Raw genomic sequence first — 16,517 nt, forward strand, 5'->3', positions numbered from 1 at the left:
TCAAGCCACAGCATTAAAATGACATAGAGGAGGAGGGGAAGAAGGAGAAGGATATAGCATGAAGACAGATAAAATCATTTTCACTAATAAAAACGATTATTTAATTTTGGCTCAACAAATTAAATTTTAATAATATCCCATGGCTTAAATGAAACTCACAACATTGGCAAAACAAGAAAAAGGGAAATAAGTCAGGCTTAAAAAAAACCCAAATAGAACTTTGCTTTTATTTAAATAATACAAAAAAAGAAATGAAGAGACATCCTGCTTGCTGTATCTAGGATCAGTGAACTTCCACAATTTCTTTGAAATACCTTAGAATGTGTATTGTCCTTCTTATGACATCACAGCCACAGGAGACAGTGTTAATCTCCCACCACAGGGAGTTGAGCAAGTATCCTCACTTGACAGATGACTAACCATCTTAACTACTTCTGGCCAGAAAACACTTACAACAACATTTTCACCTTGGATAATTAGCCATAATGTATAGTGCACTGATTTCCAATTAGAGTATAATTCTCACTTTGTGGCAGTCATTTTTGTTAGGTATGTGTTATGTTACCTCTAAAGTGTCATATAATTCACCGTTCACTCTGTCTCCTTATAATCACCAAATTTGAAGAGAGTTCTTTGCTTTTAATGCAAAGGAGTAAAGCTAACTTTCTGTATAAAAGCTACTTGTATGAAATGTGGAATCCTTCGTTTGTGTGCAGTCAGATTGAGCACAACCTCTGTGTGTACTATATAAGTTCCATTGACATTTCTTCCCAGGAGCTATGAATGTGTACTCGACATTGGAAGCCCTCTTGGCCAGTATCAACAACAACTCTTCTTAATGTCACCAATGACTTGGGAGTGATCTGTGTTCATTCGAATGTTCTTTCTTCTTCCATCAAGATTTCAAATTGAGCATCCTAGTCTGATAGGGTGATTGCAATATGATGTATATTCCTTCCATGCTCAAGCTTCTATTTTGATTTAACATGTTTTCTTTAAAGTTAATATATATTAATGCTTTCCAAGTGAGATGGAAACACGTTTAGTGTTTATTAGAAGTTTTACCTGCTCCTTTAATTTTGTGAAAATTTATTGAGATAAATATATCTTATCCTTCCTTGTACACATTGAAAACTATATCTTAGTATACTTTCATAAATTTATTTTGGTGTATTCCATGAATTGCAAACCACCCTGTTCATCCCATGGTCTTTGGAGATAATAACATCTCTAACAAACACTAAATTGTTGGAACACACATTTTCTTAATGTGATACTGTTTCTGGTACTATAATGTACTGTGAGCACATTTCATCCAGTAATTGCAGAGTATGAATTTCAAGCCACTATCATCACCTCGATGTATTGCAATAGCAACTATTTGGGTTAAGAACTATTTACTGGGCTGCAGAGTCCCATTTTGTTCTGTAGCCTAAAAGTTTCATAGCTTTTTAAAGTAGTAAACCTTGATCATGGTTTAATAGTCACTTACAGTTGGTCTATTACTTATTTCCATCTTGGACTGCTAACTTATAACCACTTTATGCTCTTCTGATTGAAAGCAATTTTAGAATCACTTATATTTATTGTTTTCATCAAACCATTGATTCCCAAGTTGACACACAGCTCACAGTTCCCGACCTTTCCTAGCATTTTTGAAATGCTCAGATCTGAAGAAATCAATGAATTAACCTTCCATCTTGTGCTTTATTGCACATTCCTGTCTTCAGTGTGCATATAAAATCAGTAAGTTAAATAGTGAAAATGACACAATTCAATGACTAATGGTGTTCCCAACCTTGGAGAAATCAGAGGCAGAGACTGAGGCCTGAGTTTGGAGAAAGGGTTGTGAACATGGCAAGCTTCATTTTCCTCTGGTAGTTTAACATGTGCTATTAGAAGAGAATCCAGTGGCCGTGGTATCGTAGAAAACCAGCTCTACCTTTCTCGGGGGTTATTGAGGAACAAGTGTGGATATCAATCATCCGAAAACCAAGTGTAGAATTCCATGTGTAACTCATAATGGGTGTTCAACATTCTTTTGTAGGCAGTACGGTTGGTTGTATATAAGGCCATAGACAAAGCTGATTCCTGATTTCCTAGATTCTTTTCCTCTTTCTTTCCTACCATAGGAATAAAGAGCTATGGGAGGCTGTCTAGAGCACCTCTTATTGTGCTTGAGGTACACTGTGTGGTGCTTGCCGTTGTTAAGTAGTTGTAATATCCCTGACATTGTCTTAGCCTTGGGGATATTATAGTATCCCCATTCATGCCACATTGTAGGAGTGATTAAATGTTTATCTTTCCCTACTGGGAAGAAGGAAAGCATTAGATGAGTGGCTGTGGTTTAGTCAGGAGTTCAACCCAAAATACTGATGCTGGTATTTATTGACATAATACGAAAAATAAAAGTAACTAAAGCATAAATAAAACAATTATTCTGAACCAAGATGCCTTCAGTGTTATTTAAAGTGCGCATAACATCACATCAGTGAGTATTCACATTTAATTACTTTCCACAAATATAAATACTTTTAAATTTCCTTTACAAGAATATTTGAGTTTACACATTTTACTAATAAAATGATAAATATTAATTTCTTAGATAGCTTTTATGTGTCCATCATAGTAGTAGATGCTAAAAACACAGAAGACATATTGGAGACAGCTCCTCTGCCTGTGATAGAGAAAGTATATAGGGTAAACGTGGATGGTGCTGTTTAATTGGCACACACAATGGCAGCAACAAATGGCAGCGAATTCAGAAAATAACAAAGGCTGACCTGGGGCTAAGAAACGGAATATTCTTCAAGGAAGGCTCAGGATAGAATTACTATATTCATCTCACCATTTATACTTGAGTTGATGTGTTTTAACATACTAAGATATATCAGATAGCCTCTTCAACTGTGAAGTACAGCAAGATAATTGTGTTTGCTGTTTTCAGTGGTTGATGTCTTTATTCACCACCATTGTTCAGAAACATTCCCCTGGGCTTCATTGTGTAAAAACCAATGTTCCTAATAATGTCATTTTCCAGTGCAGTTTAAAGTACTACATTATATAAAGTTATCAGACTGGACTAAAGCCACCGCTATAATGAGAATGGCTGGTTTTAAGCAAAACATATTTTTCCCTTTGGAATTTGTTCTGAAAATTTAAAAGGCAATTAAATATCAACTTGATGGGATACCTCTTATGAGATTAGGCCTAGCAAAATGTTATCTGGCTTCCTTCCATTACTTAGAACATCAGTCCAAAAGCAAGCCCTAAAAGGAACTGAAGATTATTGCAGCAGTCTCAAGTACTGGATATTTTACTGATTAGAAATGATTCAAAACTCACATGTGACACTGTCCATTTACTGGAACAGTCCCTCTGTGCTGCTCATAGACTCAAATTGCAGGGTAGAGAAGAGCGAAATCCTGAGAGTGCCCATAATGTACCTAAACCAGGAGCATTTCACTTAAATCGGTGAATAATGGACAGCAGCCTAGCAGCTGGAAGTTTTAGGAAAGGTAGTTACAAAACAAAAAACAGAAGAAAATATTAGGTCAACTAAAAGGAATCTAGAGGGATCCCAATAAGCACGGGAAATAGTCAAGTTCATGACTGAGCTTTTAGAAATGTTATCCCTTTGTTTGTGTTTTTCCATATGGATTTTTTCCAGCTCTGGCATGTTATAAAATCAATCTCAAAGAACAAGAAAGACATTTAAATAACCCCACATTCAACATGCAAATGATGATGCAGATTATCCATGATGATTGTCTTCAAAAACCCACATGAAGCATTGCATCTGCTTTGACTTTGTCAGATACATATAGACTCAGTCTGTCACGGATCATGAGTAATCATTAAAATAAAATTTCTTTTCTCAAGAACAAATGATCCATGTATGTGTCACTTTATAACTATAGGTAGCTTCATCTAATATCACCAACTAGACATGTTTAAGTGATGTTACCTACTAATGTAAAATAATGAAATTATATATCTCCACTACTTACTGAGTTGTATAACAAAAATATTGTAGGCAAGATATTATTCTGTATTTTTGGGTAAAATAATAATTAAAGATCAAGATACTAATGTTGCCATATTGAGCTAGCTGAAATGGTATATCTTTAAAGACTATAGTCATTTTAACTGAACTCTATACGTAAAATTAATATGTTTGATCTTTAGATGCACTACTCACATTGCAAGTGTTCAGCAAGAAGTGTGTATTGGCCCCCTCTGCACAGGGAAAATGTTCACCCCCTCCCCAAATTTATTGTTGAATAAGTGTTGAGTCTAAGCCTCAGTGGTTTCTGTATACATGAGGAAAAGAGGAAACAAAGTAAATACAAATAATTAACATCATATCAGAAATACTTGATAAAGTATTAGGTTCATCTGAACTTTATTTCCTTGTTGCTCATCTGTAATCATAGCACTTAATGAAAGACAGAAAATAATAGCTTTGCAAAAAATGAGAGGAATCTTTACAAATAAAGAGGTCAATTAAAGATTTCATGTGTTTAAATGTATTTTCCAATGACATTTTTTTCTGCACTTCAGCTAATGCATAGAGCTCAACCCCAAGTAACCTTCCATAAAAGAGTGTTCTCAAATTGCACAGATAATCCCTCAAAACTGATAAGGTGAAAACATATCTATTTCTACCCATGACAGAATTTTACTACTCAAATTCAGGTGGAAAATTTGTAGTCCTTGGTGCCATAATATATGGACATGGGTTTGGGTAGGTTTAGTTGATGAGATTGGTGTGTTCATGTTGGAACTAGAGACCCTATAGGAAGAGAGACCTCAAAGTCTGACCCACCTTTGCGAGTGCTTCCCTTGCGAGGAGCGAGCAGTCTACTCACCAGGAAGAAAGCCTTCCTTGAGGAAATGAATCTTGGCCATTTCAGCCTCTAACACTGTGAGACATCAACAGTGGAAGCCAAGCATCCATGGCTCTTTGTTAGATCAGGTGAGTGGAATGAAGCGTTTGTCCTCCTGATTTAGAGACTCAGAAAACAGAAGGAAAGATTGGAGGTTGTTAGAAGCCTGTTGGTGGTGCTAAGATAAGCTTCACCTTTGGATACAGAGTTTGCCTCTTCACTATAGTTCCTGAGTGAAATAATTCCATAGATTCTTAAGTCGCCTGCGTCTCCTGAGGCCTGCCTGTAAAACTACAAAGCTCAGTGGCTATAAGGTTGGCAGGGTTATGTGTTACCATGGAACTAAGACATTCTCTGACAGTATCTCCAGTCCTGTCCAGTCCAGTCCAGTCCAGTCCAGTCCAGAGAAAGGTGGGCAGTCCTACATTTTTCTGAGCCTAGTGTTGGCTCCACAGAAGAGAGGCAGGCTTGAGCCATTCTGAAGTGAATTCCAAGCATGGCTTATAGAGCAAATCACCTTTGAGGATGAAGAGTTCTTACTGAGGGAATCATAGGGGATGGATTATTGTGAAAGAGGACAAAGGAGATATAGACGTGTCAGCCAGAAAACATGTTGCTGGGTCAGTGATTTGCATCTGTGAGATTGCTCACACCAGGAGTCTAAAAGTACCACAGAAATATGTCAGAGGATGGAAAGCCAAGATTTGAACATCAAACTCTGTACGACACACATATTAGGTTATGTGTGTCAGGTGACGTTCAACTGTTTGCTTCACAATGCTTTTATTTTTATCTTTTGTTTTTCCCTCACTCCAGTCTGTGGCATTGGAAGTCTATTCTACAGGGAATGGATAGAGAAAACAGGACCAAAAGTAAAGAAGTTGATGACCTGACCATGTGTATGGTGCATTGGGCCAAAGTAAGGCCTCAGCGGGTAGAAAAAAGAAAATAACAGTAGATCCATTAGTATATTAATGTTGTCCGATCTGTGAAATGCCAGGAAGTGTTCCTAAAAAGCAAAAGAAAGGTGGAAATATACTGTTGAACCTACTTAAAGAGGACTTGGTGAGAAAAAAAAACTTTCTGCTCTCAATCTACTATAACCTATATTACAATCATGAACATACAATAAACTCTCACTCCTCCTGATAATTAGTAATTTGGAATACTTTTTATACAGGGTGTGCAAAATGCGTGGAAATGTTGTAAAGCACAAGGTAATGTTTCCAGGTCAAACTGGCAAATAATTTATCTGTTCTAAGTGTGTTGCTATTGTTCCTTGTAGGTATTCAACAAAAGAAGGTTATTAAGGGGGCAAGAAACCAGAAGCAAGGAATGAAAAAATTGATTGATGAATATATGTCTTATCTCCATGAGCGCTAAGGAGAGGCCAGCCTGTCATTGTCTTCATTTGCACATCAACCATGGGAACCTTTATGTAGAACAACCACCCCCCTCCTATAAAATGGGGGAAATTTCCCTAAGTTTTTCTCTCTGAGTGCCAAGAGAGTGCCTGGCATATAGAATACACTCAGCACATATTGAATGCATTCCCTAAATGCCTGGCCCCAAAAATTCTGTGCAGATAAGATGGGATAGTAGACATTACAAACAGGTGTTAAGTCTTGCATTAAAGCCAGAAGTGTCCATATAGCATAATTACATAGGATGCAGTTGCCCTAAAATGTCCAAATGCTGTCTTCCGGAAATAGATTTGGCATCTTTAATCATTCAACTACGATACATCAAACACCTAGAATGTTAAGTTGTTGGCTTTCACAGCCTGATCCCGTTGGTCTGAGGATCACAGGTGCTATAAATGAAACTTTTTAAAGGACCAAAGGGTGATAAGAAAGAAATTTTGGAGGAGAGAGTTTTCCTTAGAATTCGATATAAGGGATTCAAGGATAACTCTTTGCTACAAATGAGGAAAGATGCTAGAAGACCTAGTTTTTATAGCACCTATAAATGATGGTGACAATAATGTAATTCTAGATCAGTGGGCTGGCAACTCTCATAACACACTGGCATGCACAGATGCTAGGGCTTCACTGATCACTGAAATGCCACCTGCTATAATGCCAGAAGGAAGACATAATTAAAATTATATAATCCAAGGAAGAGCTTTTCTCTAACTTGATACTCAAAGTTGTGTTCTCTGTAGTAATGTGAGAGAGTGTGTGTGTGAGTGTGCATGTGTATGTGTGTAGAGGTTTCCCAAGAGATGAATCAAAAATAGTGTGCATTCCATGCTGAGATAGAGACAAGTCTGTAAGACCTAGGGTAATCTTATTCCCTCTTCCTCTTCTGTAGCTGACAGGGTACACTTCTGTAGCTGCCATTTGCTCTTAGCCACAGGGGTTGTTGTGAGGAATTGTAAAGTTGCATCGATAATAGTAAGCTTACATAGACCATACCTGATTTCTAGCGGCAGACAGACAATGAAATTCGAAAGTATCCTGCTTAAATTCTGTGCCTGGAGGTGAACACAGGAGGAAAAGGAGGGCTCTTTCGCCATTCTTTTGAAGGCATCATTGCATTTTAACCAAATGCACATACATATGCCTGTGACTCTCTCCCAGCTGCTCCTTCTGCTACATTTGTTTACTTCTACAAGCTACATCTTGTCAGAGGTTTTATCAGCTTCCCCCACCATTGTAAATCTACCCTATTACCTAATACCAAGATGAAAATAATTTGTACTGTGACCAGAAATCATGCTGGTTGATAGGTTCCCTCTCTGGCGGATCGGTGCCTGGAAAAGCCTGTAGCCTTTGTCCACAGCAGACAGAATCTTGCCATTTGTGTCTTGTGTTCAACACAATTCCCCAGGGTTGACTTATTGCATTCCTTTGGCATTTGCCATTAAACATTTTCATTTTGAGAACAACTTTGGGGGGGGGGAACTGTTATTTTGTGGAAGACTCCTGTTTTTTTTCTTGTTTTCTAAAAGTAATTCAGGGACAAGTTGTAAAAACAATCAAGAGATTATCCTACATGGGTGTCTGTGCGTTCCCCTTTAAAAAAGGGGAAAGGGGCAGGGGGAGTGTACCTGTATGCCACCAAAGGGAGAAAACATCTATTTAAAAGGAGCATTTATCTCAAATAATATGAGGTTTAGAGGATTAAGAACACTGTGATGCTATGTTTGGGGGAAAAATCAAAATCGCCTTTTCATCCTTCTCCAGATGATATGTAATTCTTCTGTTGCATGCTGTGCAGACCATTGCTAGACTTGGGTAATCTGAATTAACACTTCTTGCAAATTAGTATGGGAATAAGAGAATTGCTGTACTGCTCAGACTGTTTCCTTACTATTCAGTGCTAGATTTTCTCAAGATCTTTCTTACTTTCCTTTTATTCTGCCTTATGCACACACATGTATATCTGCAACTGAGTATTGAACTTCTACTGATTCAAAGCCTTTGGACATGATTTACATGCTCTAATTTTGTAATTATGAGCACAGTAGATGTGTGTGTACAAACGCACAGACACTCAGAAAGGAGTATCTATTGAATTTAAATGAAATCAGAATTTCTATTTAAATCTAGACTGATTAAAAGTTTTTCTGACATCAAGCTTAGCACACAATTATTCCCTGCATTGAGACACCTTTACTTCATTCAATCAGCACTTCACAACCTAAATACCTATGGCATGCAACATTCAAAACAGCAGAAAACATTATGAGACATTACTTGAGAAAACATTATGGACAGTTATTGAGCAACTTGAGGCAATAAAAGAGAAGAAATTTGCAACCTGCTTTCTAACATGATCTCTCATCATCACTAGTAAGAAGATGCATTCAATTCTCTGCTGCTACTTTAAGACTCTTCTGAAATAATGAATAATAATCATACTTTATGAAAATTTGAATCTTTGGGAATAGATGTTTATCATTCTTCATGGTCCCTTGTGCCACCTTATATAGTGATCATATATCCTGGTGCCTAGCACAATACTTCAGATATAGGCAGTTTATATATTATTAATAGACAGATGAGTCAGTAAATGAAAATAGTAGTCTAATTAACCTGCCTAAGGTACAGGTGGTTGAAAGGCCATGTTCAAAATACATAAGAATGTTAAGTATATAAATTTGAAAGACTGAAACTGATGTGTCAATCTAATTATGTCTGCCACATGCACACATAAACCCCTACATTCCCACATTCTCCCTCGGCAATATAGCTTTTATGAAATTCATGCTTGTGCTATAGAATGCATAGAAAATGCATTCATTCAGATGTGTCAGATATCGCTAAGCTGAATTCAATATAAATGTTCTGAACAGGGGAATATGTAAGCAATTGTGATGTCGCAGAGTGGAATAACACAAAGGGAACAGGTACAATCATTATTTTCAGTCATACTTTTGAGCAAAGTTGAAACGAACAAAAGAAAAAATATGAGTCGACTTACTCAAAATTCAAAACTAAACTTCAGGTTTTTGGGTTTGGGTTTGGGGTTGTTTGTTGGTTTTGTTTTGTTTTATAATTACAATAAAGTATACTTTTGCTGGGAAATTAGTCAAGTCTATATAGTTACCTCCTAGGGGAAAAGGGGCATTGTGATTGGAAATGGAAAGAATGTCCATGGATTAGTGATATCCACTGATACCACTTTGCTATTTTTATTAATCTTTAAATGAAGGTTTTCTATAAATGTAGATCACACAGTAAGAAGGTAAAATAGAATTGATCAAGGAAACTAATGGCAAGGCATTCTTGTCCCCTAAATAGCATGTCTCTATTAACTTTGTTAATAACTAGCAGTTGGTGGTCAATTAAGGATCATTTGTAGTGTCAAAATCATAAAACCTAATGTTAGCAATCAACACAGTTCAACTCCTTATGCCATTTTCTAAAGTTTACCAAAAAAGAAAACATTTGATGAAACAGTAGGCAAATTTAGGTAACTGAAGCCAAAAAAATGGCCACAGTTTTTCTGCTTCTACTTCTGTGTCTACATATATGCAGAAGAAACACCTCAATAAAATACTTGCTATCCTCAAATTGGCCTCTGATTCTCTCTGTGCAGCATCCTCTTGATTTCTGATTAATGTGGGAAGGCTCAAATCATTGTGGGAAGAGTTATCTCTGGGCAGGCAGTGCTAGGTTGTATAAGAAAGCAGACCTAGCAATTCATGGGGATCAAGCCATGGGTACCAACTAAACAGCATCCCTCCATAGCCTCTGCTTCAGATCCTATCTCCTGGTTGCTGTCTCTTTTACTGCTTGTGTTTTGGTCCTGACTTTCCTAAATGATGAACTGTGAAATGAAAGTATAGGCCAAATAAACCTGTTTGTTCCCTAGTTGGTTTTGGCCATGGTGTTTATTACACCAATATAAAGCAAACTAGAATATTATCTTCTTAAAGAGCCATAGGATTCTGAATCTGGAGTCCAAGTGAAACATATACTAGGCTTACTTGACAGGAACATATAATTGTTCTTCATTAGCCAAGTTTTTTAGGTGCTGAGCTACTTAGAATTTTAACCAGACATATTGTGCAGTTACTACATCCTGACCGATTAGCTTTTTGTTATTAGTGTGAAATTTCACTTATTTTTTTGTTGATAGCAATTGTTAGTATTTAGGAAAAGGCACACAAAGTTGAAGCCACAAAAACTTCATCTTCTACTGCAACTGTTTTTCAAGAGTTTATGAATAATTATGAGAATTTACACCTACAATATCTAGTTGGTTTAGGTGTAGTCATGTAGCCATTACATAAAAATAATTTTGTTGACCATTTAGCAAACAAATATTTAATCTTAAAATGACATTAACTCTGAAATATTTTTTCTAGCAGTTTTTGGAAACTGTATATCTGTGCAGGCTGTTTTGGAAATGCTGAAGTAGAAAACACATAAGCTACACATAAGCTGGAGGAGGCTAAAGTACTGACATCTTTCTGTCCTAAACTCTAAGAACAGCATTGATCACAAAGTCAGACTGTCCCTCAGAAATGATTAGGAAGTAACTGTATGAAAAGCTGATTTTATTTTTTTTTGTTTCCTGGGAATTTAATCCTCTGCTTTGTAGAAGTGGTCCAGATATCTGACATAGCATGCACCCTCCCAGAATAACTCTGAAATAGAGTAGCAAAGCACTAGACCAGGCTATAATAATTTGCAAGAGTGATTTGTTTATCCATATAAGGGCCAATGTTTATGTGAATGTGGAAAGTTGATAAGGGATTAAAATTAGCTCAAAACATGATTGTCATTATTGTTACTCACTTCCCATAAGTCATACTCATCTGCAAAAATAACAAACAAGAAGAAAACGATTGGGGAATATGTTATCTTAGGATCATGTTTCAAAATTCATAGTATGCAACTAAAAATTATGTTATCAAAATGGTGTCTACTACTTAAACTTAAGTTCTTAAAGTTAATTTACATTAGGCTATTAACTGTTCCTTACAACTGCATTAATGTAAATGAATCTTGTAGAAACAAGAAATCTGCTTTCAAAATAGTCAAATAACAAGATTATCTGAAAAGAGTTTAGAAATCATATCTTCAGTATATTATCTTTCTAAACTCTAAATCTCCATATGCCACACATATCTCACAGATATACTAACTGTATATGCTTTCTTCATAGTTTAGCATTTATTGATTGGTTAATTTGTTTTGTGCCTGCCCAAGGACCACCCCAGTCATTTCAGGAATATTATTCCTCTACTGTTGTCCACCTTGGTATCCATTCTTTTAATCCATCAATCTAATTGGGGCTAAAGGAAGGTCCCTGGCTTCATTACCAGAGTAACAACTGTCTCTTTCTCTTGAGTAGACCTAGGGTGTCTCTGATTTTCTGGTTGGTCAGAGTGATCCAGCTTGCTGAAACATCTCCAGAGTTCTGCTGCCTCTCAGTCCTGGCAGAGGCAGAGCCCATCCTGTCGTCCTGTTATTATCCTCCGCCATTCTCTGCTTTCTGTCATTGCTACTGACATCATCACAACGTGACCACTGACATCAAATACACTTCTTCCTTCTTTTTCCTAATTCCTTGAAAATATTCACATACTTTTAAACTGGTGGATCACTAGAACGTGAAAGAAACAGTCGTCCCTTCTCTTCACTGCCTTGCTCTATGTCTTCTCTGAGCCTGTGATAAGTAGTCTGCCATCTGCTAAAGTGGAGGGAAAAGGGCCATCAAGATTGAGAGAAAAATGAGAATGCCATGAAATGTTCACCACCCACCCAAAACTCTGGATAGCAAATCCAGAAAGGTGTGAAAGCTGAACTCTAAGCATAGTCAGCACATTTGATGCTATCTTATATGCTGTTGAAGGAGGTCAGAAAAAACAAAACAAAACAAAATCAATCAAACAACAAATAACTACTAAACTGTGAGAATGTCACTGTTGTAGAACCAATTAATTTTATTTCACAAATATTCATGTGAAATAGGCAGGATCCCATGAAGCATTCTTCCTTTGTGTAGGACACACACAAGGTGTGGCACATCTGTGTGTCAGCTGCTCCTTCTGTCTCATTCACAGGAAAGTGAGAGCCTAATCCTAAAGAAGACTTTTTTTTCAGACCTCCACTCATCCAGCCCAAAGATTTATTTATTATTATATGTAAGTACATTGAATCTGTCTTTAGACACACCAGATGAGGGGAGTCATTGGTTGTAAGCCACCATGTGGTTCCTGGGATTTGAGCTCAGGACTTATGGAAGAGCATTCAGTGCTGAGCCATCTCACCAGCCATGTAAGGAAGACTTTTGAGAAATCACAAAATAATTAGCTGCTAGAATACAGCTATCTGTATTTAATTAATATATCTGTTTATCCGTGTTACCTTCCTACTCTAAAGGAAGTTTATGGACATTATACAAACACTGTACAGCTTAAATAAAAATGATAAGTAAATTGAGGGTGTGCATAAACAGGAGCACACAGAAAGTAGAATAAAGCCAAGCTTCAGATTGGGACTCAATACCATAGGCTTCAGCCTAACTAGAAAAAACAAACAAACAAACAAACAACTACAACAGCAAGAAGAAAACGCTTCTGAACTTGCTAGAGAAGAACCCAGAAGGAAATACAACTATTTTCATTCTTAAAAATATTTATATTAGATAATGGGTGAGAGAAATTAGATTAAAATGAGCAAACTTTGTTCGGTGAGTCTACATAGAAGATAAATTATCCCCAATTTTTTTAAAAGAACTTTACTTAATAAAATCAAGCACATGGTTATTTTACGAGTGTTTAATGAAGGGACACTGAGTAGTTGAGCAGGTAAAGGCTGAGTTTGGTATCTAGCTCTGCATTTATCTCTGTATCACATCTGATAATGTTTCCCTATAAAGAGCATCAGTTTCCTCCTACAGAGAATAAAATCACAATCTCATAAGGGATACGGGACAGAAATATTTAGGTAAAGAACAATGTCCAGCCAAGTTGATGTGGCAATTTATATTAGTTTCCAAAATTTCTGATCTTCTCCTTCATGGTATTTGATGGCTTTTTTTTAATGTAGCATATCATTCTAGACACTGAAGATATTGCAGTCAGCAAAACAAATTGAAATCACAACCAATAGAGAGATTGAATAAGCCAGGGGACTGTTTCACATGCAGAAGATGGGAACAAACACAGGCACAAAGCCAGAGATTTCAGGAGCACACGCAGAGAGAGAGGGGGGGGAGACAGAGAGAGACAGAAATGGACATAGAACGAAAAATGTTTCAACACACATCTCTAAATAGTATGTCTCCATCAAATTTGTCCTCTCAGAGCTTAAGGAACCCCAATGGAAAGGAGACGGAAAGAAAGGGAGAGCCAGGGGTGATGGAGTAGGACACCAGCAGAACAAGGCCCACTAAATCAACTGAACAAAGCTCATAAGAACTCACAGAGTCCGCAGGAACAAGGACAAGGCATGTAGGAATCCACACAGGTCCCCTGTAGGTAATTTACATGTCAGTTTAATATTGTTGTGGGACTCTTGAATATGAGAACCAGGGGCCTCTGGTTCTTGTGCCTTCTCTTCAGACTCTTTCCTTTCTGTTGGTTCGCCTTGTCCAATTTCAATGAGATCGACTTTCTCTTATAATATTTTCATTTCCTTAAAAAAAACAAACAAAACAACAACAACAACAAAAAAAACCCCAAAACCTAGAGGGCTGCCCCCAACAGGCAGAACATCTAAGTAGAGGCACAGTATGGTGAAACACTATAAATGGGGTGAGAAGAAAACCAACAAAGAAACTAAATAGTGCCAAGGATGGATGGTGTTAATTTAAATAAGGCATTGAGGGAATCCTCTTTTTAGGGGTGATAGTGCAGGCATGAAACTATCTGGAGGCAAGGATTTCAGACGAGAAGCAGAGTACAGTGCTCAGGAGGATCTGCAGACCAACATGCATAACGGTTCAAGTGGGATGATAAGAGGACAGATGAGGTTAAGCAGCGAATGTTGGTCCAGACCCTTTTGGACCTTGCCTTCCACTTGTAGCAGCTTGAATGAGATAGTAGCCACTGGAGCACCTGAGACGTGTAATGAGATCTGACTTCTGTTTTAATGGCACCATCTCATTTCTCTGTGGAGTATTCTCTTCCTAAGTAGGACGGTGAGGGCATAAAATGGAGTCAAGAGGCCTTTCTCTATGCGCAAGTGAATTTAACAGTAGTCCTCATGATGATAGCAAGGGAAACAGCGAAAAATGTTCAACAATAACATATTTTATTTATTTTTAAAATGAGTTAATTAATTTCATTCTATGTGTGCACATGTGCTTGAATGTTTGTGCATCACGTGCCCTCAGGAGCCCACACAGGTTAGAGGAGATGGTGGATGTGTTGCGAAAGAAAGGTTGGGCCTTCCACTCGGGTGCTGGGAATTGAACTCATGGGTTCCGCAGGATCAGCAAGTGTCCTTAACAACATTTCTCCAACTGTTAAGAGTACAAGTGAGTGTCCGTGTTAGAGATCAAACAGTGAGGGCACAAGCTGTGGACATGAGCAGTTAGAAGCTTCTATTGGCATTGATTCTAAAGGGATGCTAGGATAAGGTCATGGGTGGAGGCAAGTTTAGAGAGAATGTGACTCATCCTGCTCACTGCTGTTGTTTTCCCAAGAGCAAAGTAAGGTGTACTTGAGCCCACAATTCAGAAAATAAAATGTAAGTGCACAGCTTATTAACGGTCTAAGGCAGTGATGAACTAAGGATAGTAGGAGAAATGAATGAACTGTTTTTCCTTAGGGCAGTCTTCTTTATTCTTTCTTGCAATTACAATTCTGCTGATATTTGGACAACAGGGGTTTCTTTGGCATAAAGCTATAGCATCTTCTATGCTACCACCTAGAAAGAATAGCTTTATTTCAGGAGTCAATTGTATAGACAGCACAATTAATTATCTGCAATTCATTGAAAAATAAAAGAGTCTAGTTGACTAATGGCCTTACCTTTACAGCAAGAAAGGTGAGAGATTAAATGGTCAGGAGTAAATATTTTTCTCAGAAAATAATATTGAGGCAAACAAAGGCCCTGAAAGTCTTTACCATGGAACATGGTACTAATAATTACAGCCTGGTAAAATTTCAAGCAAATTTACCAGTCACTCATCAAACTTTTTTCAATATTACACATGATTTTTTCATTTTAATTTTAATGCAATATCTCTTCTAGATAAATTCTTTCGGGATAAATGGCAAAAGGTACAGCAGTGCATGGTTAAGTGAGGTCCCTGACTAGATCTCATGACTGTATGCCAATTGAAAATTGAAGGGCAATTATAAAATGTAAAAAAAAATGGTTTTCAAATGTTTGGTCATAAGTCATTCTTTTTAGAATAACTGGACATCTTATTCACTTGTCCAAATACTCTTGCTTTGACAAAATAAACATGTAGCATTTATATTATTGTTTGTTAGAGATGTACACATGAAATGATGTGTCAGGTCATTAGGATATATAATAAGAAGAGATTGTCAAAGCATGTATTCCTTCTGATAACTAATTATTATTATGCAGAAATCTGATCAGCCTTTCAGAAAGAGAAGATATCTTAAGATGTTGTTTGCAGGTGGGGGCGGTACTCCCCTGTACTAAGAACAATATCTACAAAATAAAATATATGGAGGACTCTGTAACAAAATACTGACTGAAGCCCCAAACACCAAATAGTCTAAAATCATTTCTATATGAATCAGTGTTGATGACACAATAATCCTTTACTATTGACTACATCGCCAGGCGAACAGATGCCTCATGGGATGTATACAATATGGTGGGAGTGGAGGGAGAGTTCTGAGATTGGTGACATGAACACCAAAAAGTCATGTGGACCAGGATTTCCTGTCCACTGTTTGGGCTCTGAAACAGCAACCTCTTGGCAGCAAAACCGGAATATGTCTAGCAATGAAGACTGGAGTGAGTTGGCTAAAGTCTTTAGTAGCTTTGAATATAAATTAAACTGAATCACCACAAACTGATGAGCTTGGGAGCTAATTCTGATTCTGAACAGGATGTCTGCTTGATGGTCAGAAAATAGATGAATTTTGAAACCCATTTGACTCATACGGCAAGAAAAGTTAATAATATTTCCATTGTTTTTAGAAATGAATATAAAGGATATAAATGAAAAGATTTGAAA

General features: G+C 37.1%; 1 protein-coding gene across 3 annotated transcripts in view; it reads left to right on the forward strand.

Moving 5' to 3' along the window:
• Positions 1–16,517, forward strand: part of B3galt1 (beta-1,3-galactosyltransferase 1) — a 584,427-nt gene that overhangs the window by 124,805 nt on the left and 443,105 nt on the right. The window lies entirely within an intron of this gene.

Source organism: Apodemus sylvaticus, chromosome 5 (genome assembly GCF_947179515.1).
Source record: "Apodemus sylvaticus chromosome 5, mApoSyl1.1, whole genome shotgun sequence".
In the NCBI taxonomy this organism is placed as follows: Eukaryota; Metazoa; Chordata; class Mammalia; order Rodentia; family Muridae; genus Apodemus; species Apodemus sylvaticus.